This window comes from Phocoena sinus, chromosome 1 (genome assembly GCF_008692025.1).
Source record: "Phocoena sinus isolate mPhoSin1 chromosome 1, mPhoSin1.pri, whole genome shotgun sequence".
Classification (NCBI taxonomy): domain Eukaryota; kingdom Metazoa; phylum Chordata; class Mammalia; order Artiodactyla; family Phocoenidae; genus Phocoena; species Phocoena sinus.
Window position 1 is genome coordinate 154,405,301 of NC_045763.1, and position 25,905 is coordinate 154,431,205.

The window sequence follows — 25,905 nt, forward strand, 5'->3', positions numbered from 1 at the left end:
AGCTTTTTTCAATCTCCTCAACCCTCTCAGCCCTAGGCAGCCACTCATCTACTTCCTGTCTCTACAGATTTGCTATTCTGGGCATTTCATATAAATGGGACCGTACAATGTGTGATCTTTTGTGAGTGGCTGCTTTTACTTTACATAATGCTTTCATGGTTCATCCATGTTGTAACATGGATCAATAGATCATTCCTTTCTCGAGCTGAATGCTATTCTATTGTATGGATAGTCCACATTTTGTTTATTCATTTATCCGACTGACATTTGAATTATTACCACCTTTTGTTTTTAGAAATATGCTTCTATGAACATTCACGTACAAGCTTTTGTGCAGACATAAGTTTTTATTTCTCTTAGGTATATATTTAGTAGTGGAACTGCTGGGTCACAGGGTCACTTGCAGGAACTCTCAAGCTGTTTTGTAAAATGGCCGCACCATTTTACATTCCCACCAGCAATGTATGTGGGTTTCAATCTCTTCTCTTACAGCCTAGCATGTCATCTATGCTGGAAAACGTTTCGCATGTAGTTGAGCAGGATGAGTATTTTACTGTTTGGTTGAGTGTTCTGTAAACATTTATTAGGTCTTGTTAATTCATAGTCTTGTCCAAGTCTTCTATATCGTTGTTGATCTTCTGCCTAACTGTTCTATCCATTATTGACCGTGGAGCACTGAAGCCTCTACCTAATGTTGTATGCAATTATCTATTTCTTCCTTAAATTCTTCATGGATTTTGGTATTTTCCTCTTCATGTATTTTGGTTTTATCTTATTCAGGGAAAATATGTTAAAAATTTTTGTATCTTCCCTTTTTTTATCATAAAATGTCCCTTTTCATATCTAGTAACATTTTTGTTTGTTTTAAAGTCTATTTTTTCCTGTATTAGTATAGCCACTTCAGCAATGCTTACGGTTGCTATTTGCATGATGTATATTTTTTCATCCTTTTACTTTGTACACATTAGACTTTTGAATCCAAGCAGTGTCTCCTATAGAAAACATTTTTTAATACCCAGTTCGACAATATCTGCCTTTTGATTGCATTGTTTAATTCATTTACATTTAGTTTTTATTATTGACATGGTAGGATTTATTTATGTCTATCATTTTACCTTTGGTTTTCTACATGTCTCATGTTTTTGATTTTTTGTTATTGTTGTTCCTCCATTTTCCTTTTATAGTAAGTAGATATTTTCTACTGTAACATGTAATTCTTCAATGATTTTTAACCACATTGTTTGAGTAATGGCTGCCCTAGGGCTTATGTAATACATTTTCTCAGAATCTCTTCAGATTTTTACTAGGTTCATTCCAGATAGAAACAGAAACTGTACTTCTATAGAGCTGTATGCCTTCCCCTCTTTTTTGTTTTTATTACATTTATATATGTTACATACTTAACAACATATTATTATAATTATTACTTCACACGCTTATTTTTTAAAGGAGCTTAGAGAAGAAAGTGTAGCAAATAAATATTTTTGAGTTTGTTGTGTTAATCTGTTTACCATTTCTGGTTCTCTTCCTTTCTTCCTGCGGATTCAGCTTATGATCTACTGTCATTTTTATTCTAATACAGCTTTGTTCTCACTGCCTTCGTTGTGCCATATCATCAAATATATGATATTTCTTTATGTTATATACAGAACAATCCAAATATAGTCATATTGTTTAGGCACTTACTTTTTAAATTAGTTAAGAGAAGGAGAAGGAATTTGAAATTACATTATATTTTATAATTCCCTACACAACTGATCTAGTCAGCATTCTTTGTTTTGTTTCTATGGCTTGAGTTACTGTCTGCTATCATTTGAAGAACTTCCACTAGTATTGCTTGTGAAGCCCGTCCGCTAACAATGAATTCACTCAGTTTCTATTTCTGTTTCTGTGTTATGGTGAAGTATTGATGATAAGTTGTGGAGTGGTAGGAAAAACTAAAATGCGATGTACTGTATGATGTATGTTTTACTGAAGTGTCTTGGTCAAATTCTAATGATTTATGATAGAAATCACATAAAGCAAGCATCACAATTCTCCAGGAATGTTCTGTAGAATTCTAATGTTAATGATGAATATATGAATCCCAAATCTTTCATTTGTATTGACCTTATCTCATTAATTCTTCTCCCAACAATGCCATAACTAGAGTTGAGTTCTAAAGTGTACCTTCCTCTTTTCCAACAGAAATGGTCCCACAATTTCAAAAAGTTCTCAAAAGTGAAAAAGCGCACACGTTTATCACGTTTGCAAATGCCAATGAAAATGCTAAGGTAACACTGTCCAAAATGCAATATTCTTCTGTGAGAGCACCCAACTTTAAACAAATACACATATTCTAAATACAGCTTAGATCTGTGACATGTTTTGGCCAATGAAATGTGAGCAGACATGAAGGCCTTCAAAGAGCAGCAGAGGCCTTAAAAGGGCTTGTGCAGTTGGGCTCACCTCTTAGGTTTCAGTGAATTTTGTGAGAAGACAGGGCCTGGGAGCTGCGGCCTCACAGTTGGGCTCCAGAGGAAGATGTGTGTTACAGACCTCAAACTGACCCAAAACACAGAGCAAAACCAGCCATCTAGAGGTCTAAAAGAGAGCCACTGCAGCTAGCCCATGGGTCCAAGAAAAATAAATTTTTGTTTGTGTAACTGAGTTTGGTGCAATTTGTTCCAAAGCATTATCAGAGCAAGAGCTTACTAACACAACATCCTCCAAATCATTGTTATGTAAATGGATGCCACCATGCCTACCGGTACGGCAATTGTGTGCTCAAATTGCGAGAATTCTTGAACTCTTGGTGCCTCTCCAACACAATGTACATGGCTAAATTTCCACAAATAAGTTCACTAATATACCACAAAGATCTCCCTAAACTTGTATTAAATGTAATGCAAAGTTCTTCCTTTTCATTTTCTGCTTCTACATAATTAAGATGCTTTTTATCAACGTAAAATGGCTCTTGCCCTTTGGCTTCTGTCGTTAGTCTTTTGAACACCTTGGCTTTTCAGCTCCTAGGCTGTAAGATTTGAATCAGCAAATGCCCCAAGGAGAAAGTTGCGTCTGTGTTTCCCTTCTCTCCAGAACTTGGCCCACATGTCATCTCAATTACCCCTAGGAAGAAAATTTACAATTTATAGAGAAAAGGGAACCCTGGTACACTGTTGGTAGGAATGTAAACTGGTGCAGCCACTGTGGAAAACAGTATGGAGGGTCCTCAAAAACCTAAAATTAGAACTACCATATGACCTCGCAACTCTACTCCTGGTTGTAAATCCAAAAAGAACAAAAACACGTGCTTTCAAAAAGATGTATTTGAAAAGATACATGCACCCCAATGTTCGGAGCATCAGTATTTACAATTACCAAGATATGGAAGCAACCTAAGTGTCATCAAGAGATGAATGGATAAAGAAGATGCTGTACATATAACCAATGGCATACTACTCAGCCTTAAAACAGAACAAAATTTTGCTATTTGCAGCAACACAGATGGACTTGGAGGGCATCGTGGTAAGTGAAATAAGTCAAACAAAAACAAACACTGTAGGATATCACCTATATATGGAATCTAAAAAATACAACAATCTACCGAATATAACAAAAGAAAAGGAGAGTCACCGATATAGAGAACAAACTAATGGTTGCCAGTGCAGAGGAGGAGGGGGCAATACAGGGGTGGGGAAGTGAGAGATATAAACTACTGGGTGTACGACAGGCTCAAGGATGTATTGTACAACACAGGGAATATAGCCAATATTTTGTAATAACTGTAAATGTAAAGTAACCTTTAAAAAGTATATAAAAATTGTTTAAAAAAGAAATCATATGGAAAATTGGAAACAATTTAAATGTCCATCAACAGGAAAATACACATAAATTATTGTATTTCCCTTCATGGGAATCCTACATGGTGAGGAAAGTACATGAACTAGACAGATCTTTACGTGTCAGCATGGATGAACCTAGCAAAGATAACACTACATAAAGCAAATAACAAGAGAAAACATAGTAGACTACTATATGCAGTTTAAGAATACTTAAACATGTAGCCTAAATAGAAAGACATCCATGCCAGTGATGGAGACCAAGTTCAGAAGAGTGGTTACCCAGGGTCAGCTGGGGAGAGGCTGTGTTTGGGAAAGTGGTCACACCAGAGACTCTTCAACAGGAATGGTAATGTTTCACTTCACATGCTGGCTGGAGGACGGAGGAGTGTCTGTGATGTTATAATGTGAGCACGCTGCATGCAAAAGCCATTGCTGACCACATCTAGGGGAACTGATGCGTGGGAGCTGGTAGTGGGTGGAGGCATCCAGAAGGTGGTGGTAGAAAAGGAACTTTGTACACGTAACGCCTAAGGCCTGACCAGAGGACGACCACTGCTCTAGAAACTGGACACAAATCCAACTTCTACGGCCAATCTTAGAAGACAAACTGAGGCACATTTAAAATTTTAACACTTTATGTGCGCAAAAATAGATTCAATTCAGGCACAACAAAGCGGAAAAGGTGAGGAGCACTCCAGCCACAGGAGCTGCAGAGATGTTTATTTTAAAAGGGCAGAAGCAAAGCAAGGAAACGAGTGATTTGCTATGGCTTTAACGCCTAGTTGGTGGTTTGTGACTGGGTGTCCTCAGCGCTGTTCGTCACCCTGAGGCGTTGACAGGCTTAGATTTTGGTTGGTTTAACTAGGCGGCCGCATCGCTAGAGCCACCGCAGGCTAACGGCCTCCTTGCAGGCTTAATTTACTAACGCCAATTGTCTGAGCCCTTCCTCTTACTCAGTCACTTCACTTCCTACGCCTCAGTTTCTCTTCCGTAAAGTGGATATTCAGTAGTAAATTCTCTGTGGAGTTGTCAGTACAAAACAGTGATTATTAGTAACCACGATCATGTTCTGAATGCACGGAACACGTCACCATTTGCCAACCACCGTGTCAAGTCAGCAGCAACGACAGAAATTAAGAGCTCTCCGCAGAAATTCACACATCCGTGCACCAGGTAACGGACCACAGGCAGACGTTCACTCAGCCTTTCCTGCGTCCCTCAGAGAGTGCACGCTCTCGCCTGGGCGGGGCGAGCACAGACACTTATCGGGAGTTTACTTTTAAAATGAGTTGATACAACCATGTCTCACTTTTGTTTGGATGAGTCAGCAAACGGTTTTTGGAAATCCCAAATTCTCCACACCCCCTACCTTTCGCGCTGCCCTGGTCTCGAAGCTCCCGCCCCTGGTCCTCAGGCCGCGTCCCCATGGGAGGCGGAGTTGCGTGCAGACGTACGTCGTGCGGGCAGACGTCCTGTAGCCCCGCCCCCACGGGCCCGACCGGAGGCTTAAACCGCAGCCCCGCTGTGCGGGGGGCCTTGATGCACGCGCCAACACTGGGCGGTGCGGGCGCTCCGGAGCGCGGCATGGAGGGACCGGCCTATCTGGAGCCCGTGGCCCTATGTCTTCTGGCTGCGACACGGGTCCTGCGCACGCTACGGGGCCGCAGCCGCCGGGCGGTGGGCGCCCAAGGGTCCGGGAGGCGAGCCGGGGCCCCCAGGCGGCTGTGGGCATCGTGTCCGCAGCCAGCGTCCCCGAGGCCGCGTCCGGGCCATGATCACTCGGTGAAGCTGCGCCAGGACAGCGCGGCCGACTCCTTCTTGCGCTTTGAGGACCTGTGCGTGCTGCAGGGCTCGGTGCCTCTGCCCTCCGTGTGCGCTTCCCTGCAGGAGGGCCTGCTGGACTTCAGGCCGACCGCCTCCGGGGGGCGCACTGGGCGCCGCTCCTGACCACCCGCTGCCCCTGATCTGTATCCAGAGCTTCTTCCAGCCACGGCTTGTCGAGACAGGTTTGTACTTCCCGCTTCCAGGGGCCCTCGTGTGGGCGCTGAGAAGCGGGGTTTTAAATGGTTAAAGGTGGAGGGTGGGCACTAGAAGCGGTGCCCAGTGCCCGGGTGTGCGTGCACTAGACGGGGCGTGCGGCCTAGGACTCCTGCCAGCTCAGGGACCCCGGCCGAGTGCCTTAAGGCTTCAAGGTCTCAATGTTCCCATCTGCAGCATGGGCTTACCAGGACCCAGCCTCTGTAGCGGTTACAAGGATGCACTGTGTTAATGCTTCTAGACTCTACAAAGTAGAACACTTAGCACAGTTTGGAGCATCGTTAATTGTTGCACAGATGTTAACTGGTCTGTTGAATGACTTTGCCTGGTACACACCAAAGCGATTAGGAAATGGATATATCCCAGCTTCATTTCCTTTCCATTCAAACAGGGCTCAGGAAAAAAAAAATTTTTTTCAATAGGTGTATCATATATAGTGGAAAGAGCACCGGTGTCAAGGCAGCTTAGGGTTTGAATTCCAGGGCTTATGCTCTCTGTGGCCTGGACAGGTTTCTTTTGCACTACAATCCCCACACTTGTAAAATGACATTAATAATCACTCTTTCTGTGGGTTCTTAGAATTAATTAAGCAGGTTATGTGTGTAAAGTAACCTGGCACTTGAATGAGTTGTCAGAACCAAGGGCTGCTGGAGACAATGCTTCTGCCCTAGGTAATCTTCCCTTCTACTGGGCAGCAAGTAAACACAAGCACAGGAGTCAGTGCTCTGGAAGAAGTGAGTTCTGCTGCTACAGAGCACAGAATCTCTTTTTTCTTTAATTTTTATTTTATATTGGAGTATACTTGATTTACAATATTGTTTTAGTTTCAGGTGTACAGTAAAGTGATTCCATTATACATATATCCATTCCTTTTCAGATTCTTTTCCCATACAGTTTATTACAGGATATGGAGTAGAGTTCCCTGTGCTATGCAGTAGGTCCTTGTTGATTATCTATTTTATATATAGTCGTGTGTATATGTTAATGCCAAACTCCTAATTTATCCCTCCCCCCCAACTTTCCCCTTTGCAGAGCACAGAATCTTGGAAGGGAAAGTTCAGGGTAGGCTTCTTGGAGGAGGTGCCATCCTTTCTAAGGATATGTAGAAGCTCCTGGGGTAGCAGGAGGGAGCAGTGTGTGTCAGAGTTTGAGAAATATAAGAAAATTTGGCAAAACTAAGGTACAGGACTGGAACTCAGGGTTTGGGAAAGAAATGAGAGTTGATACTGGGAACTTAGTGGGGCCCAACAGAAAGGGGCCTTGTTTGTCATGTCAGAAGTTTGGATGTTTATCCTGAAGTCTGTGGGAAACACCAAAGAACAGTGAGATGGACTTCTGGTTTAGAGGCTCACTTGGACCTCCATGTGGAAGGCAGTTGATTGGGTGCAGGGTGAATTGTAATCTAAGGGTCGCACTTAAGTTATAAAAGGTGGGACTGGGTTTTGCAGATGTGAGAGAGAATGGGTGAGGCCTGGTGACCAGTTAGAAAAGGGTAGGCAGCAAGCGTGGGTGACAGTTTACAGCTGCATCTTTTTGAGAGATACAGAGCACAGGAGAAAGGGATTGGGGGTGGCGAGAGGATATTACTTCATCTTCAGTGCTTTAGAGAGGCCTGGTAGATTGGTCTGGGCCCAAGGTACAGATCTGGGCTTTTTGGGAGGACAGGTGTTTGAAGGCATGGTAGAGACTTAGGTTACCCACAAGAAGATCCAAAGAATTATAGTTCTGAGAGTTTTTTTAAGTGGGTATATTTGAGGATGTTTATAAGCTGAGAGAAAGTAGCCAGCAGAGAAAGGGTGTAAAGATCTAGGAGAGGAAGTGATTGTTCATTTGTTTTTGAAAAGCTGAACACTTATCGTGTGCCTGGTCCTTTTCTAGGATCTGGGGTTCACACCATCTGTTATCTCTTCTGCAACGACAGTTCAGCTCATCCCCTGGTGAAGAGGAGTCAGATTATTCTTTGCATCCCATTCAGGTATAAGAACTGTTCTGTACCTCCAAAGGGACTTTACTTAACCAGAGTAATAAGTTAGAAATCAAAAGAAATTATAGCTGGAAGGGACCTGAAAGGCCACGGTACTTAATTTTGCCTAATATTTTACATTGAATGTAAGAAAAATTTATTGTAGAGCCCATTCTCTTCAGAGTTCCTTCACTGAACTTTCTTTATGTCTTGCATCCAGTGGGTCTAGTTTGTAGATTTTGGCCTCCTCCTAAATTTGCTTCTTCATCCATATTACATTTTGCCCAGACTGTGGCAGAAACTCCTGGGTGGTTTTGCGGCCCCTGGGTTCAGTTCCTCTAAGTTCATCTGCCTACTCATGTTGAGTGATCTTCTACCATAAAAAGATGTGCTTAAAATAATGCTGCTAATGGCTTGCCCACACAGAGTTAGTGCATACTAGCTGCCCAGCGTGTGCTCTGCACAGAGGCGTGTAGTCTGAACTGTGTTTGGCCAAGCCTCATAGGGCTCTTTGCCATGAAGAAGGGGAGCTTTTTGTGATCACTCCCTTAATCTAATTGGTCCTTCAGTAGCGGGGTGCCTTTTTCTAATCAGCGGAGGCACCTTTACTCAGCCAGTGGTAACCCCAGGCCTCATCACCTGTGGGATACAAGCCATGCTGTCTCCCAGGCTTGCTTCGGCCAACATCTCTATTTTCCTTTCTGTCTCTTCTCACACTTCGACCCCTAACCTTTAGTCATCCCCACCTGCAGTATTTACTGTGCCCAGCAGGTGTCAGGCTTGAGTATGTTTTCACAGATGTTCCCTCTGCAGTTAATGCACCTCCTACTCCAACTCTGCATAGCCTCATCTTTCTAGATTGTACTTCAGGGTTATCATGAAGCCGTCACTTAGATATAACTTTTTGCCTCCATAGGAACCTCTGTGCCTAAAGCTTACGTTTATTTATCTCATGTGATTGAAATTTTGAGTTTATACATCTTCCTCCTTAATGAAGGCTTTAAGGGCAGGAGTCGTTTCTAATCCTTAGCACAGAGCAGATGCTTTTTTTTTTATTTAGATGCTTTTTAATGATGATAAAATGTATGGTTTAAGTCACTCATTTTACAATAATTTTGCTTTAGGTTGTGACAGAAATAAAGCTTACAGAAGTCGTGTTCCTGCAATAAGAAATAAAGATGTGACCTCCAGCTGTGTAAAGCTCTTAAATGCTGTGTAAGTGTGTTGGGTGCGCTAAGGAGCCTGGAGCTAAGTGGGCTAGTTGTGAGAGAGAGAGACTTAACTATGTTAACAAAGGTAAGCCTTCATTGTGTCCTGCCAACATTTGGTAGTTGCTTTTGGGGCAAATGAAACCAATAAAAGTTTAAACTGTTCCTCCCCATTAAAGGGATTGAATAATTGGCTTCTTTGGTGCACCTGTGTCTTGTGAATTGTCCAGTTGGAGATGGAGGTTTAGAAAGTGAGTTTCAGCCTTGTTTAAGTCTCTTCCCATTAGACTGGTCTCGTGATTTCCTACACACCATGTCTGTCTACCTTTTCCCGTCTACCTTTTCTTGGTGGTGTTCATACCTGGATTGTCTCCTGTACCTGCTCAAACCTTGGTCCATTCTCATTTGTACCATGGAAGTTTGTCATGCTGGATAGTGTCAGAATTAATCTTACTTAAGTTTGTGTTAAGCCACAAACCACATGTTTTGTATATTTTTTGTTTTTTCTGTTTGTTTATATTTTTATGGTTTCTCTTCAAGAAATATTATGGGAAGGGAAATAGCAAGATGTAAGAGCAAAAAAGTCATCATTCTCTTTAAATTGTTAGAACATCTATCTGCAATCATAATTATAATGCACTGTGGTATGTGTTAAAATAGGAAATATGTAACATCCCATAGGAGCAGCAAATTCAGTGGTGTTGGTGAGGGTGTGTCATGGAAGTAATCACAAAGCAGGTGACTCTTGATTAGGGTCCTGAAACATTAGTGTCCCTTCCCTGTATCCAGTAGTGGTCTGGAGGGGTCAGGAAGTCTGCCTTTCAATTTGAGGGAACAGAGGTTTTGAGGTCCTCTCTCTTCTCTTTAGGTTTTTCTTTTTTTTCCTTTGTCTCAAAAGTATGTAGTACTTTACTGAGTGGTTGGGAAGAAAGTTTGCGGTGTCTAGTGTATTCAATTTTAGTAGTGAATAGAATTAAACTGTTGCTGTAAACTGGAATAACACTTTGTTACTGACAAGCTTTAGAATGCATCAGTTCATCAATTACCTGTTTGGGAAGATTGTAGTTAATGATTTTAAGAATGTGGCTGTAAACCTCCAATTGACTCAAGAAAAGCAAATAAGTCAAGACTGACAAATGTATAGGCTCTTCATCTTATTGTGTGTGTGGTTTTTTTTTTTCCTTTTAGTTACTTGTCAAGGTATAAAGAACTCTATCACTCTTAAGACAGTAAACTTCACGGGGTATAATTTGACATGGCAGGGAGCAGATTACATGGCCAAGATCTTAAAGGTGATTTTATGTTTAAACTTTCATGAAAACATATGTGATTGAAGCACATTAACATATTGATACAGATGTAAGTTAATTTTTGTCTTTTAATACATGTGAGTGCATCTTTTGTAGAAAGAATATGACCAAATGATGATGTGAATTGCTGTTGCATAAACTATAGTGTTGAATCCCCAGTCTTTGCACTTGAGTTTAACAACTCTGTGGTTTCCTAGCTTCTTCCTGAGACACTTAATCTCAGGTCCATCCTCCTCATACAGGGTGGTAAATTAGAGAATGATTAATATCACCATTTAAAGAAGTGAGACTGAAATCTCAAGCATCCTGAACATAGGAACTGAAGGGGCCTCTCAGCAGTTCAGAGAGTTATTACCAAGCCAGTCGGCTGAATTCTGTTCAGTTTTCTCCATAGCAGAGCCTTCCAGGTCCTTGTTTTGAGCTTATTTATTTTTATACACAATTCTATATGGATACTGTACGTAATACTAAATAGTTGTATTAACTGGGTTTAACTGGTGATGTATTTACATAAGATCTTTGTTTTGTTGATATCTTTTTAGGGGCTTTGCATTCATCAGAGCTCGTGTTGTACGTAATCAGTTGTTGGTGTGTAGCTATCATATTTATGATATAAAGGGCTTGAACTGGGAAAGGTGGATGGTCATTCTTATTGCTTTTTAAACTGACAGAGCCTTACAAGAAGCATTTCCCTCTCTGAAATAAATCATGTAAAACATGTTTGGCCGCTCTCCCAACGCAACGGTGTAGTTGTGTGGATTTGGCACACAACTGGCAGCCTTGTGGTTGTCTGTAAACAAGGAAGCCTGTTGTCCAGTCCGCAAATCAGCTGTTACCTGTGAAACGAACTTGACTGCCATTTCTGACCCCTCACTTGGAGCTGTCATACTCAAGAATGTTCATATGTTTGCAAGAAACGTGGTTTGCGGGCTATGTGTACAAATTCCTGATCTGAAAGCCAATATAAAGCAAAATCTCCCAAACCTCTGCTCTCTCACCAAGGCCACACACATTCCCTAGCTTATGGCCTCATGGCAAGCTAATACTGTCAGTATCAGATTCTCCTTCCCAGTGGTTCTGGGAGACTGCATAGTTGCTCTGTGAAAGGCACCACTGCTGAGGTTGAGAGAAGAGCATCCTGGGTGTCAGTCCTGCCCTTGCATGCCCAGAGGGAGGGGTGTGCGCCTCGCTCTCCTGTTAGGGTTTTCCTGTGCTGCAGGGCTTGCTGCTTGTTGTCAGAATGATGTCCTGGTGACTTGTCTTCTGCGTGGTTATATAATCCCAGCACACTTCCTTATGATCTGTAGACTTTTATGGGGTTGTGGCCAGGTCAGGTTTTAAATGTTTGGAAATGTCCAGTTGAACAACATTGCAGTGGCAGTGAATCTTGATGGGAGAATTGTATTACTGTTACCCTAGTTTTGGCTTAAGGGTGATGAGAAGATGAAATTTCTGATGGGTCAGTTTTAGTTATGTATGTGTATGTGATTTACTTTTATGAATTCTAACATCTATTGTTCCCAGCTTAGATATGTTGACTTTCTGATTATTCTTCTGATTCTTTATCAGTCCCTTTACTGATGTATTTTCCTCCGAAAAACTACATTTTCTTCCAGACTGTTTTTGTCTGATGGTGAAAAATAAATTTTTCATTTGCAGTCTAAAGTTGATCTGAGAAAAAATGGTTACCTTGGATCTTCCCTTGGCTTCTGTGAAAGAAACTTAATAAAATAATATGGGCAATTCCCATTACTAATCCTAACTGTGTACAACAGAGGTCTGTACAGTAACATAGCAAAAATAAATTACTTAGTCATTGCCTGTTTTAGACTAAGGAGCAGTGAGAGACATTTATAAATAATGATACCTCAGATCACTTTTGTTAAATGTCCTCTAATATTTGCATATTTGGTATCTGGCTTGTGTTGTCTTTTATACAATCTTGTCTTCTTTCTTTGCACTTTAACAAGTCTATGGTTTCCTATCTCCTTCTTGTGACACTCAGGTCCATCAGAATTTCCTGTGACTGTAACAGTAGAGTCCTTCCCCCTCAGAAATCGAAGAGGTCGATGATTCCTCAGAAAGTGTTCGGGAAGAGCCAGAGAAAATCAGTTTGAAACAAGAAGCATTGCCGGTACAAAGGTATCACTTTAAAGCTATAGAGAAGATTATTTTTCAAACGGAAGCCTGATTGCAACACGGCACAGCTTGTGTGAGGATTCTGTTTTCTCCTCCCATCTGCGTTGTATCTCCTTGACTGGTTAAGCTTAGACCAAGGTGAATGGGGGACATTTGAGCTCTAAGAAATAAAAATCAAAACATGTCGTTAGTAATATATTTTCCTTTCCTTAGAACCTTAGGATATTAGATTTAGGGAGAACCTTAGTGATCATAAGGTAAGGAAATTGAGTTCTGAATGAATGTAGTCAGCTGATTCAGTGCTCTTGTTTTACAGATGAGAAAATTGACAGTTCTAGTTGAACTCTCTTTTTACAAGAGGAAAATATGGCCTCATTTTAAATAAAAGTAAAGTTGAAAAAAGTTTTCATGTTGATATTCTCCTTTCCTAAAATAAAAAATATCAAGAAGCTACATTCTATTACCAAGTAAACCTGACCTCTAATGTCATTGCATACTTTTGTTTCTATGGACAGAAAAGAAAAATTGATTTTCATAAGAAATTTTTGCACCTCAAAAATAATATATTTATTTTATTTCAACTTTAATGCAGAGCTGAACATTTCTAGTAAATAAAGAAACAACATTTGGGGGGGACCTTGTCTTTGTGCTACAAAGTCCATGTTTAATTTTTAAAAATTATTTAATATGATTTTCTTTTCATATGAAACATGAAACTTGACCGGTTTCAGAACTAATTATCCCATTATTATAGGACTATGGGAATTAACTCTTTGATTTTCAAAAGAGAAAGTTAGATTTTTATTTTTTTAATTAAAATTAATGATAATATAGAGAAATTTTAAGAAAAAACTTAGAAAATTATGAAATGTTAGAGTAGGAGAAATCTATATTTCATGTAGAGTTACCCCCTTTCATTTTATAAATGAGCACCTACAATTTGTAGCACGTAAGTGGTTTATTAGTAAATGGCAGAGTACGACAAGACCCTAGAGCATCTACCCGCATTCCTTGTCATTTTAGATGTGTTGTATTCATTTCCTTCATGAGTAGACCAAGAGATTGTATTTCTAATAGCAATGATAGATACTGGGGAAGACCAAGAAGTTTACACACTGGGACCACAGAATAGCAGATTCAGAATGCACTGAGAACCCTTTCAGCTCTTCTCCGTTTTGACAAGACACTACAAGGATGGTATCAAAGTGTTTAATTATATAAGCCCAAAACAATCAAGAGATTTCAACATAGTTTTGAAAGATGGAAGACAAGTGGAAGAGTGTGAAACTGAAGCAGTAGAACAGAGGAAAAGCATCACCTAGAATATGCACAGCGACCACCTGCAACTGAGGAGGATTCTGACCCCACCTGCAGAAGTAGCCCAATGCTCAGATGCGCATGTAGGAGAGAGGGTGGAGTTAGTTAAAAGTGTGACTGAAATAGGGAAGCTTATTGAAGGGTTGTGTTTGGAGGAGTGGACTCCCAGCCCCGCCCTCACGCTCCTGAAATGAGATGCTTTCATTTTGAAAACAGTGAAACTGGCGAGAACTAGGGCAGCTATTATGAGTTTTTACACCCTAGAAAATTGTGTTTGGGGGGGATCCTATTACAGTTACTCCCTGCTTCTTCCTGCATAAGAAGCCAATCAATCAATCGTTGACTTCAGGGAGCTTTCTGCACTCATTCTTAAATAGAAAATAACTGTCATTTGCCTGATAGTTGAGTAAAGCTTCCAACATGAGAGGGGGAAAAAGAGTGAAAACATATCCTGGTAGGACCAGGGACAATTGAGGGAACAAAATAATTTAAGAAAAAACCCTAATTAGTATCCTGAGAGAGGTTTAAAAAGAGCTAGCAACTATAAAATAAGACTAGGGTATTAATCAAAAAGAGAATGGTCAGAAAGCAAGAGAGGTCTCTTGGAAATGAAAATATGGTTGCTGAAATAAATTCAGTAGGAATTTAAAAAATTTCTCAGTATATGAAAAAGAAAGACACAATGGAAAATGTGATAGCAATATGTTAGAGAGGCTGCATCTGGGAGATCCCACATGTTACTATTAGAAACTCCAGACCCAGAAAAAAAATGGAGGGAAGCTGTCAAAGGGCAACAAAATTCCTCACAGCTGAAAGTAGACATCAGACCTCAGATTGAAAATAGTTACACAAGATGAGCAAGAAGAGACTCATACCTAGGCACCCTTCATTGTGAAACTTTAAAATACTGAAAAAATAAAATAGAATAAAATACTGAGAGGATACATCCATTCCAGAGAGAAAAATACTGGCCACCTAAAAAAAAGAGTTAAAATCTGACTTTATCATACTTGTCATCAGCACCATGGATCCTGGAAGGCATTAGAAAGATACCTCCAAAGTTTTTCAGGCACATAATTTTCACCCTAGGGGTTTGTATCCAGCCAAACTATCAGTCATAAGTGGAGGCTGAAGAAGATACTTTGTACACAAAGATATTTGAAAAATTGACCTCCTGTGCTACACCTTAAGCTATTTATAGAAAGAATCCAGCAATATGAGGCAATAAACCAAGAAGTAGGGTACTAGGGGATTCAGTGCAGAGAGCAGCTAGTCTAGAGTGGAGAGGCTTCTGTTGATTGTGTGATTGAGAGCTTAGAAACACCTTGAGGCATATTGTACTTACTAGCTATTAGGCACTGTTGGAAGGGAGGAGGGAGAGGAAGAGGAGAAGGAACTTGAACTCCAGAGGAGAAAAGGCTATACTGACATAAACATGAAGCAAACTAAGCTATGGTTGATTTTTAACCTACTATTGGTGAGGAAGAGAAGAATCCACTTAAACTTGACACTATAGATGTCCCCCTTTTCAGCGACACACGGGGCTAATGACCACCTATCTAATTTGTTGTCCACACCAGAACACTTTAGTAGTGTAAGGAGGCGCTCTAATGCTGTAACATCAGGACAACAGGTATAAACTGGAACAGCCCAAGGCCGCTTGGGGTATGTGGTCACCCTGCACAAGGGCAGTGACACTGACACAGTATGGAACGAGGTGTAGTCTATACACAGAGACAGTACATCTGCAGTGGGCAATATTAATTTCATTGTAATAATGGCAATACTGTCTTGGTTTGCAGCTTTTATTGTCAACTTGCATGTAATAACAACTAACCTAAACTATACTTAGTATGTATTTGTATTAACTTGGTATGTACTGAAATGTATTGTGTACTAGTATGTACTTAGTATGTATATATTAGGCTCTAAGTGTTTTTGCATATATTAACTCATTTAATCCTCTGAATAGCCTTATGAGGTTGGTGCTAATATCATTACCACTTTTTTTTTTTTTTTTTTGGTACGCGGGCCTCTCACTGTTGTGGCCTCTCCCTTTGCGGAGAACAGGCTCCGAATGCGCAGGCTCAGTGGCCATGGCTCACGGGCCCAAGCCGCTCCGCGGCAAGTAGGATCTTCCCGGACTGGGGCACAAACCCGTGTCCCCTGCATCAACAGGCGGACTCTCAACCACTGCGCCACCAGGGAAGCCCCATTCCCACTTCTGAGAAAAGGAAGCTAAGACAGGGAAGGAACTTGCCGTGGCTGTACCTAATTTAGGGTTGGATCGAGGCTTTGAGTTTAGGCTCTCTGCCTGTTCTCTTAAACCTTACTCCCTACTGACTCTCAAATAACAGAAGACTTAACTGCACATAGAACAGAATATAAATTTCAACTTTGACAACGTAAAAGCTAGGTTTGGAAGGTAGACAGGAGGTACAAAAAAGGGAAGATGGTATGAATGTCCTCATTTTAGAAAGCGTGACGTTGAGAGAGGTTATAGTTGATCAACAATGTAGGTTTTTAAGTATATCACTACAAGTCAAAGAGATCCTGAGCAGTGGAATAACTAATGATGACATAACTTTACTAAGCAGTGTGGAAACAGTGTAAAGGAACTAAACCCTTACTTAGTAAAATAGAAAACGAACAGCTAATGCCTCCAATTTAGTGAGAAAATAGTCATGTAAGAGTATTACTTGGAAATGGAGAAGAATTCAAAATAACAATAGTTGGACCTCCCTGGTGGCACAGTGGTTAAGAATCTACCTGCCAAGGCAGGGGACGCGGGTTCGAGCCCTGGTCCGGGAAGATCCCACATGCCGCGGAGCAACGAAGCCCGTGCTCCACAACTACGGAGCCTGTGCTCTAGAGCCTGCAAGCCACAACTACTGAGCCCACGTGCCACAGCTACTGAAGCCCACGCTCCTAGATCCTGTACTCCATGACAAGAGAAGCCACTGCAATGAAGAGTAGCCCCTGCTCACTGAAACTAGAGAAAGCCTGCACGCAGCAACAAAGACCCAACACAGCCAAAAATAAATAAATAATAAAAATATAATAAAAAATAACAATAGTAAACGTCATACAAAAGGAAATCCAAACAGCCAGTAAACACAGAAAAGTTTACGACTTCATTAAGTAATAAAAGTGAGTCAAAACCAATGAAACTACATGCCAATCAGTTTGACAAATACATAAATAAAGTGTGGTAGTATCAGGTATTGTAGACCTGGAGTACTATGGGAATCTTCTACCCTGTTTATACTGGAGTATAAATCGACACAACTACTTTGGAAAGCATTTAGCACTCTCCATCAACTGAAGGTATATAAATAGCCTGTGAGCCAGCAGCCGTCACCCCCGCCCTGTGTAAATGCACCAGAATAACCGGTACAGCAGGATTCCTGTCCATGATTTGCATTAGCACAAACTGAAAACAAACCAAATGTCCATTAAGAGTCAAAAATTAAATAAATTTTGTGTATTCGTACAGTGGGAAAACTATCAAGCGATAAAATTGAATGAACTAGAGCTACAGGCTGCAATGTGGATGAATTTTTTAAACCAATGTTGAGCGAAAGAAATAAGAAAAAACTTCATATACTATGATCCTCTACATAAAGTTAGATGTTGACAAAACTAAACTCTTTTGTTAGGGATGCATGCAGGTTAAAGGAAATGATTGTCAAGAAGTGAGGATGGTGTTTAACCTGGAAGAGGGAAGGAGATTGTGATGAGAAAAGGATATGGGGGGCGGGTTTGAGATGCTGACAAGTATCAATACTTTCAGATTCCAGTAGTGGTTATGTAAGTATTTCTTTTTATTTGTCACATTGACAATTTTGTCCTGAGCACTTCTCAGTACACATTATCGTATTTTACAATTAAAAGCCTGAGTAAAGAATCGGTCGCTTCTTGAGTGCTGGATGTGGGAGTGGGATGCGACCATTTCATTTTAAGCCCTTCACTACTGCTTGCGTTCACATGTTATTCATTCAGCGTTAATTGAACATATGCTGTGTACCAAGCACTCTTCTAATTTTATATGTGTTTTAACTCATGTAATCCTCACAAGAGCTCTGTGATGTGGGAGCTTATCTCCATTTTATAGATGAGGAGGTTGAGGCCTAGAGTTATAGAACTTGTCCAAGGTTATATAGCTAATGGGTAGTGCCAGGCCCATTTGCCTCAGACTCTGAATTTTTGCAATACAATCTAAAAGAGAAATTTAATTACTAATTATAAGCCAAAAATTTGCACATTAAAGATGACAAGTTTTCATCTATCCAGTTAGAGAAAAACACACAGTCTGTCTTTCACACACGTACATCTTGTATTGGCAGGGATTTTCCTTATTAAGCAATTATTTATTGACCGTCTACGTTGTGCTAGGCACAGGTGCTGGGAATAAACACTTAATAAAATACACCCCCTATCTTCAAATAACTTGGACTCTAAGTGAGGAAATAAGCCAACAGTTATAGTAGAGGTTATATACCAAGTGATACATCGCTGATGGATGGCAGTATAAAATCTCAGACATCTTTTGGAAAGAAGTTTGGAGATAGGTACCTCAAAGCCTTAAAAATGTTCATTTGCTTTGACCTCAAACTCATTTTTATGGATTTATTGCAAGAACGTTATTCTCAATACGGAAAAAAGCCTTCATGCATAAAAACGGTTATTGTCTGATAATATTGAAAAGTTGGAAAGAATTTAAATGTGTAAAATGGTTAACCAGTAAACCCACTCAGTGGAATATTTTGTAGCCCACACAAAAAAATCAAGGTTATGAATCCCCTGATTATATGAGAAATTATTGATTTCAATGTTAAATGGAGGAAAGGTGAACATAAAATTTGATATCCAATACGATGGGAGCTTTGTCCCAGAAAAATCACCCTAGCCGGTGTACAGAAGGGAGGAAGGAGAGCAGATGACAGGAAGGGAAATTATTCCAAAGCCTTATCATTAGTCTTACTTAAGTAATAGAATATCAAGCAATTTTACTTTCTAACTTTTTTGGTTCCATATTTCCATGTAAGGGAAATGAATTACGAATACTTTGTAGTAAGAGGACACAGTTTTTCACAAAAATGTAACACTGTTCTAATTCTCTCCACTAGAGGGAGAAACTATTCCAAGTAATTGCACTTTGATGTGCTATTTAGAACCAGTCAGGATGTTTTACTCTACTTTCCTCTGACTGTGGTGAGGGTTGGTTTGTTTGTTTGCTTATTCGTTTAGAATTTCTTTGAAATTGGTTTTAGAAGGTTTATTAAACCATTATATTGAAAGTAGAGGAATTTTTCCATTTTTTCCCCTTTTTCCCCATTGAAAACTTGGCTGGCTTTAGTAATGAAACATTAAAGAATTTGAAGTTCTTAGACTGTCAGTTTTTTAAACATGATCTGACTATAAAAATATATGTTCATTGAGCAAATTTTTGAAAAAATGGACAACTCATTGAAGGAAATAAAAGCCACCTCTGCATGTACACACACCTAATCTGCTCTTTTGTCTTAAAGAAGTATGAAAAATATTTTGTCGTGTCACTAAATACTCTTCTACATCAGAGAATTTGATTAAGCTTATGCACCGTTTCCCAGGAAAAACGCAGAGATATATTTTGAATGTAGAACTCCTGAAGCCCATTCATTAACTCTGGTTGACACCTGTTGTCATTATTTTCTTAGTGACTTCATAGTGCATTCCTTCATACGGTGAGCTGTGTTTGTTTAAACCAATCCCAATTTGGAGGCTCTTAGCTTTCTTCTAGGGTTTGGTTATAAACAATCTTATGACATCATGTTGGTAGATAAATCTTTGCCCACATCTTTGATTTCCTTAGGGTAAACCCCTGATGTAGGATTGTTGTTAGGTACCAAAAGCTACTCTCCAGAAAGTGATACCAGCTCCTCTCCCAATGATGGCATATAACAGAGTTCCTCATTCTTTAAGTGATTGTTCAAAGCAGTTAAAAGGTATAAATATACCGTACTGTTTTCATAAGTATAGGAATTCTGATTGTTTATTGCTGCATAAGAAACCACCCCGCAACAGTGGCCTAAAACAATGACAGTCATTTATTTTGTTCATGAACCTGGAGGTTGAGTAGGATATTAATTCTTTTACTACACTCTTAGTGACTGAAAACAGTACCTATTTGACTAGCTCACAGTTCTGCAGGTCAGAAGTCCAGGCACAGCGTGACTGGGTTTCCTGCTCAGATACACACGGGAACATGTGAGTTCCCTCCTGAGAGTGTTAAAGCACGTGAAATTTAAGTGTAAGACATTGAGCCCGAAACGTTGGATGTTCACCATAGTTTGTGTGGGTCACAGAGCTGAAATCTAGATGTCAGTCAGGCTGTGTTAGCACCCAGAGGCTCTGGGAAAGAATGGCTCCAGGCTTCTTTGGCTTGTTGGCATAATTCAGATTCTGCAGTTGCAGGACAGAGGTCCCCATTTCCTTGCTGGCTGTCAGTCGAGGGACAGTCTCAGGTCCTAGAGGCCTCTCGCTTGCCTTCCCTACCGCAGCATTGGACTTCTTCAGAGCCAGCAATGGAGAGCCTCCCTCTTGTCCCTTTTGTACTTCAATTCAGGAAGAGTTCAGGTCCTTTTCATGGGGTGCCTGAGTAGGCCACATCCACCTAGAATAATCTCCCTATCTTAAAAATTCAACTGATTTTGAACCTTAATTCCATCTGCAAAATCCCTTCACTACAGCTAGATTTAGAGTTTGTTTGGGTAAGTGGAAGGTTTGTGTACTTCAGTAAGTAGGAGTCTTAGGGGCTCTGTTAGAATTCTGCCTATTGCAAGCAGTGTACCCACTTCACGGACCGACGTGTCTTATTTCCTGAAACTCCTAAGGGAGTTTATCAGTGTTCATTTTATTTCAGTGACCTTGGTGAATGGGAAGACTACCACCTCAGTGAGCAGGAATGGCACCCAGCTTCCTGAGTCCACAGTGTGGCTCTGCTACTTAGTGGTGTGACCTTGGCTGTGCTGCTCTACTTACTCTACTTCTCTGCCTTTGTTTCCCTCATCTGTAAAATAACATGGAGTTAGTGATCGTTTTTTCCTCGTAGGGTTTTTTGTTTTATAAATTTATTTTATTTATTTATTTTTGGCTGCGTTGGGTCTTCGTTGTTGCTCGTGGGCTTTCTCCAGTTGCGTCGAGCAGGGGGTTACTCTTTGTTGCGGTGCGGTGGCTTCTCTTGTTGCGGAGCACGGGCTCTAGGCACGCAGGCTTCAGTAGTTGTGGCACATGGGTTCTAGAGCATAGGCTCAGTAGTCGTGGCACACGGGCTTAGTTGCTCCGCGGCATGTGGGTTCTTCCCCAACTAGGGCTCGAACCTGTGTCCCCTGCACTGGCAGGCGGATTCTTAACCACTGTGCCAGCAGGGAAGCCCCCTCTTAGGGTTTTGATGATTAGATTATCTAATACCCAGGGAACTCCAGGAACAGTGCTTGACTGTAAATTGCTTTAAAAGTGATTACTTTTTAAAAACATGCTTTTGAATCTGCAATTATGTAATTCAGGTATGTTAAGCATGTTCATTAATAGGACTTCCTGCTATAAAGAGACCCACAAATAAAAATAGAATTTTTCTTTCTTGGTCTTAACTTCTTATTTCTGACTTACTATGTTATACGCATATGTCTTTTATGGTGGGCTGCCACAAATTTATGTTGGAAAGAGTGGAATTTAAATAAATCTTACCTATGCTAATTTGATAGATTTTGATAATTCGTTTCACTAGCATTGTATGATATTACCAGTAGCAGACTAAAATCTGAGTTCACTTCTGGCTCTGCCCCTAAATCCTGATGAGACCAATAGCTGGAAAGGCTTTGGGATATTATACTATGAATTAGTTATAATATTGACTCTGTTTGTTTAGGATAACCTGGAGGAGTGCCTAAAGCAGTTAAAGGAGGAAAGAGTAATGAGACTGAAGGCTGATAAACGAGTCAGTGAGGTAAACAGATTTCTTATTCTGCTTTAGAGAGTGTTTTGGTTTTATTTTGATTTGATTTTAAGCCATATCCACATAATTTGTAAGCTTTAAAACTGTAATATGTTGCAAATTGGTTGTGTCATATGGACTTTTGCATTTACTGGTATTTAGTGATCATATGATCTATATTCCAGAAAGCATGTTTTTAAAAATGGGAAAATCTGCTTTTGTGTATGTGTGTGTGTGCGTGCGCACGCACGTGTGCTTTTATATGACATTAGCTTATTTCCTGTTCATGATTCTTTGATTCAAGAAGGCACTTTTTGTGCATATACTGTATATACAGTAACATAAAAGACACGATGAGACTCTCCTGGCAATGAATTAGGAAAGTGAATCATTTAAATAAATTTAAGATATTGGAAAACTTCTAAGAATGCAATGAAAGATAAAAATATATACTATGAGAATTACATTAGGTAATGTGCATGAAAGCAGGGCATAATCTAAAAAGTTCTATCTAAATATAATTTATCACAGGGTGAGCGTAGGGAGGAATTTTTGAAAGTGCATCCATTGGATTGGCGGACACTCATTCAATAAATGTTGAGCACCTGTTCATGTAAGGCAAAAGGGGCATCATGAACATTAACGGCCTTTCTGAGAAATACTAGAGTTGAGCTTATAGGGGGTTTTAAGTGCATAGATGATGAGCGGAAGGGGAAGAGTGCACGGGGGGGAGTATTTTCAAGAAGCCAAAGAAAACACTGGTGATTGTACATTTAATAAATTGGGTTGGGTATGATTTAGGACTTCTAAACGTAAGCATTAGATACTTTGCTCACTAAAGTTAATTCTTAACATTCAGCAGAGTTGTAATACGTTTTATTCAAATCAGATTCTATATTTCATTTTCTAATTTAAGAGAAACTTAAAGCAGGTCATTTTCTAATGTGGAATGAGGCTCCATTATGAATTGAACTAGTTTGAAATGTGATATTTTGTGAAAGATCATTAATAAAACGGTAACTTTGGTTTATTTATATACCACCTAAGTGTTATATAGGAAACTTTGTTGGGTGCCTGTGGGTTTTGGTTACTATGTGATATGGTCTCTGTCTTTACTGGTGGAGAATTAGGTTAATTACAAATTAATTACAGTTTGAGTGTTTTAGTTTTGTTCCTTGAAAATAGGCAAGACTACTTCTGATGACAATGAGAAAAAATCATGTCAGACATTTTTAGTCTTCTTTATACCTGGAACATGAAAATGCCCACTTAAGAAATATGAATTTCTCTTTGTCTGCAGCCCTTCATGCCCACTCATTGACAAGTATGATCCTGTATGATGCAGGTGTTTTGGGCAGCATTGAGAATTCTTTTCAGAAGTTCCATGCTTTCTTGGATCTCCTTAAAGATGCTGGGTTAGTTCATTTCTCTTCATGGCGTTCTTCTCTTTGCGACTATAATGGTAGTTTGCTGAGGAAATGGAGCAGTTTTCATCACTTCCGTGGCCATATTTAGTGTAATTATAGGTAATATAGTTGACTTTTTAAAATAAGGAGTTAAATTTGTTAATAAATGCAAATAGGGAAGCCTGCTTTGGTAGAGTGGGGAGCTCATTATAAAAGAGTAACCTGTAAATAGAGTAGTAGGTGTAGTTTTTTGTAAAGACTAAATTGAAGGCAGTTTTCATTGAAAATACTCGGGAATGCATAAGAATTTTCCTATCTTTCACTTATTTTGCTTGTTTGATAAGTTTGAATTAAAGTTATTTTTGCCTTAGACATAAAAAATATTATTAATCTGCAGGGGAGATATAGGTTCGTGGTTCTCAACCATGAGCAATTTTGCTGAAAGAGGGAAGTAGAGATTGATAGTTGATGGAGTGGTGTTTTGTCAGTGAATGAATTGGTGTTGGTGTTGGGAAGGAAGGAACAAACACATTCTTGGAAACTGGAGGAAAGGTGGTAAAGAAGTGTGGGAATAGAGGTGTGACAGGCAGTGGACGACATGCATGGTACATGTTGAAGCTGCTAGTGAGACAGTGGGATGTGTCTTAGAGGATGAATCTGGAAAGGGCTGAGATTTTGGGGGAGAGAGAGGCTTGTAGTCTGGAGTAGGATGTTGGCTTTTAAGATTTTGGAAGTATTTCATGATTGTAGGTCTGGGGAAATCTAAACTGCTCTTCTGTGATTATAATAACCTTTGTCTTTTCTCCTTTCCTCCTCTGGTCCAGGCTTGGGCAGCTGGCCACAATGGCTGGTATAGATCAGTCAGATTTTCATTTACTAGGTCGTCCCCAGATGAATTCTACTGTTAGTAGTCCACGTAAAGAAGAAAAGAAGGGACTTGAAGAAGAAAAATCAGAATCAAAACAGGGTGCCCCAGGACAAATGCAAAATATCCAAGTAAGTGGACAGAATAGCACTTAATGATTCTAAGAGTGATTAGCAAAAAGGAAATGACCAAGTCAGGGAGAAAACAATAATGATCAGTCTCTAATAGTTCACATGCTCAGGAGCTAGAAGACTCTGGAATCCTTTCCAAATCTGAGATTAGTAAATGTGTGCCCATTTCATGATACTGTATTGTTGTAAATAAGGAGACTGGAAGTTCTTTCGAAAATTTATGAGTTAAAGAAAACTCTCCTTAATGAAGAAAGAAAACATTAGAGAAAATATTCCAGATTTTAAATTATATAAATGTCTATTCTATTCATATTTTACTTAAGTTTCTATTTGTATGCAGTCAGCTTACAATGAAGGAACACTAATGGAGGTACACATACTGATATAATTTTTAAAATAAGTAATCCAGACATAGCTAATAGGTAACATATGACAGTGAATCACTGGTTATGGGAATGGGAGGGGAAAACCTGTCAGCCTTTCCTCTAGCCTTACTTGGAGCCCCCATCAACCAATCTCAGACTGGTCTTGGGAACTGACAGCTTGAGAACACAGTCTGGTCACAAACTATATACTGTTTGCATGTGCCTGGAGGATAGAAAAGAAATTAATTATCTTACAGAATAGGGTTTTATTTTTAGTGAGGGAAAGGAAATGGATAATAACTACCCCAGTCACTAAAGTCTGAAAATGTAGCGGACATAGTCTTGGATATAGCTAGGTTAAGCTGAGAATCACTTGGCAAGATATCATTAGAAAAAAACTGGCTCTGAAATCTTCTGAATATTGACTGTTAATAATAAGATCACAGAGTAACATTGAAGTTTTGAACTCTACTTTTTAATGGTTGGCTTTGTTCATCACTGAATTTTTGTCTTGTCTTTTGTTTTTCCATCCAGTTTCAGAAAATTACAGGTGACGCTGGGATTCCTTTGCCTCTCGACTCCTTCCATGTCCCAGTGTCTACTCAGGAGGCCTTAGAAACTTCCAAAGACAACCTGGGGGTCCCAGTCACAGAGCAGCAGCAGGAGTCTTTTGAAGATTGCATTGCTAGAACATGTTCTCCCTTCAGCAGACGTCATTTCTGGAACTGGAAGTCAAAGAAAAGAAGAGGAATTATCTAGAAATAGCAGGTCTTCTTCAGAGAAAATGAGCAAAGCAGGTGAATATACCAAAAAATACTCTGCTAGGAAACAACCTGGGAAGGACCTGCATTCCTGCTCTGACGCACCTGTAAAGCGGAAAAGCAAAGGAATTGGGCAAAATAATCTTTGGTTAATAAACCAATTAAAAGTGAGTCTTCGAAAAACCATTTCTATTAAGAAAGAGAGTAGAATAGTGACTTTCATCAAAGACAACTAAAAGTAAACTCAATCTACTAGAACATTCTGAAAGTGATACTCCTGGATCTGATTGTGAATTTCAAGAAAGCATCCATACTCTATCACGCCTAACATAGGTCTAAATCTTTTAAAATTATGTTTTTGCCTTCAAATTTTAATAAATTACTTATGTTTTTATTATAGCATATGGTGGTTTCAGTTACTTGACTGGAAACCATTAGAGAAAGATTTATCTATACTTTTTTATTATAATGAAAGTTTTGGCGTACTTTTCCTTGTGACACTTTGCACCATTCATTCAGCTAGTGTTTACTGAGGGCTTAATATGTACAGTACTTTTCTGGGTGCTATTGCTTTCAGCAGTGAACAAAATAAAGCCTTTATTCT

At 39.8% G+C, this 25,905-nt stretch overlaps 1 pseudogene; it reads left to right on the top strand.

Annotated features, from left to right (window-relative positions):
- Positions 1-5,408: 5,408 nt before the first annotated feature.
- LOC116740799 lies at positions 5,409-25,537 on the top strand (annotated as a pseudogene).
- The last annotated feature ends 368 nt before the right edge of the window (positions 25,538-25,905 follow it).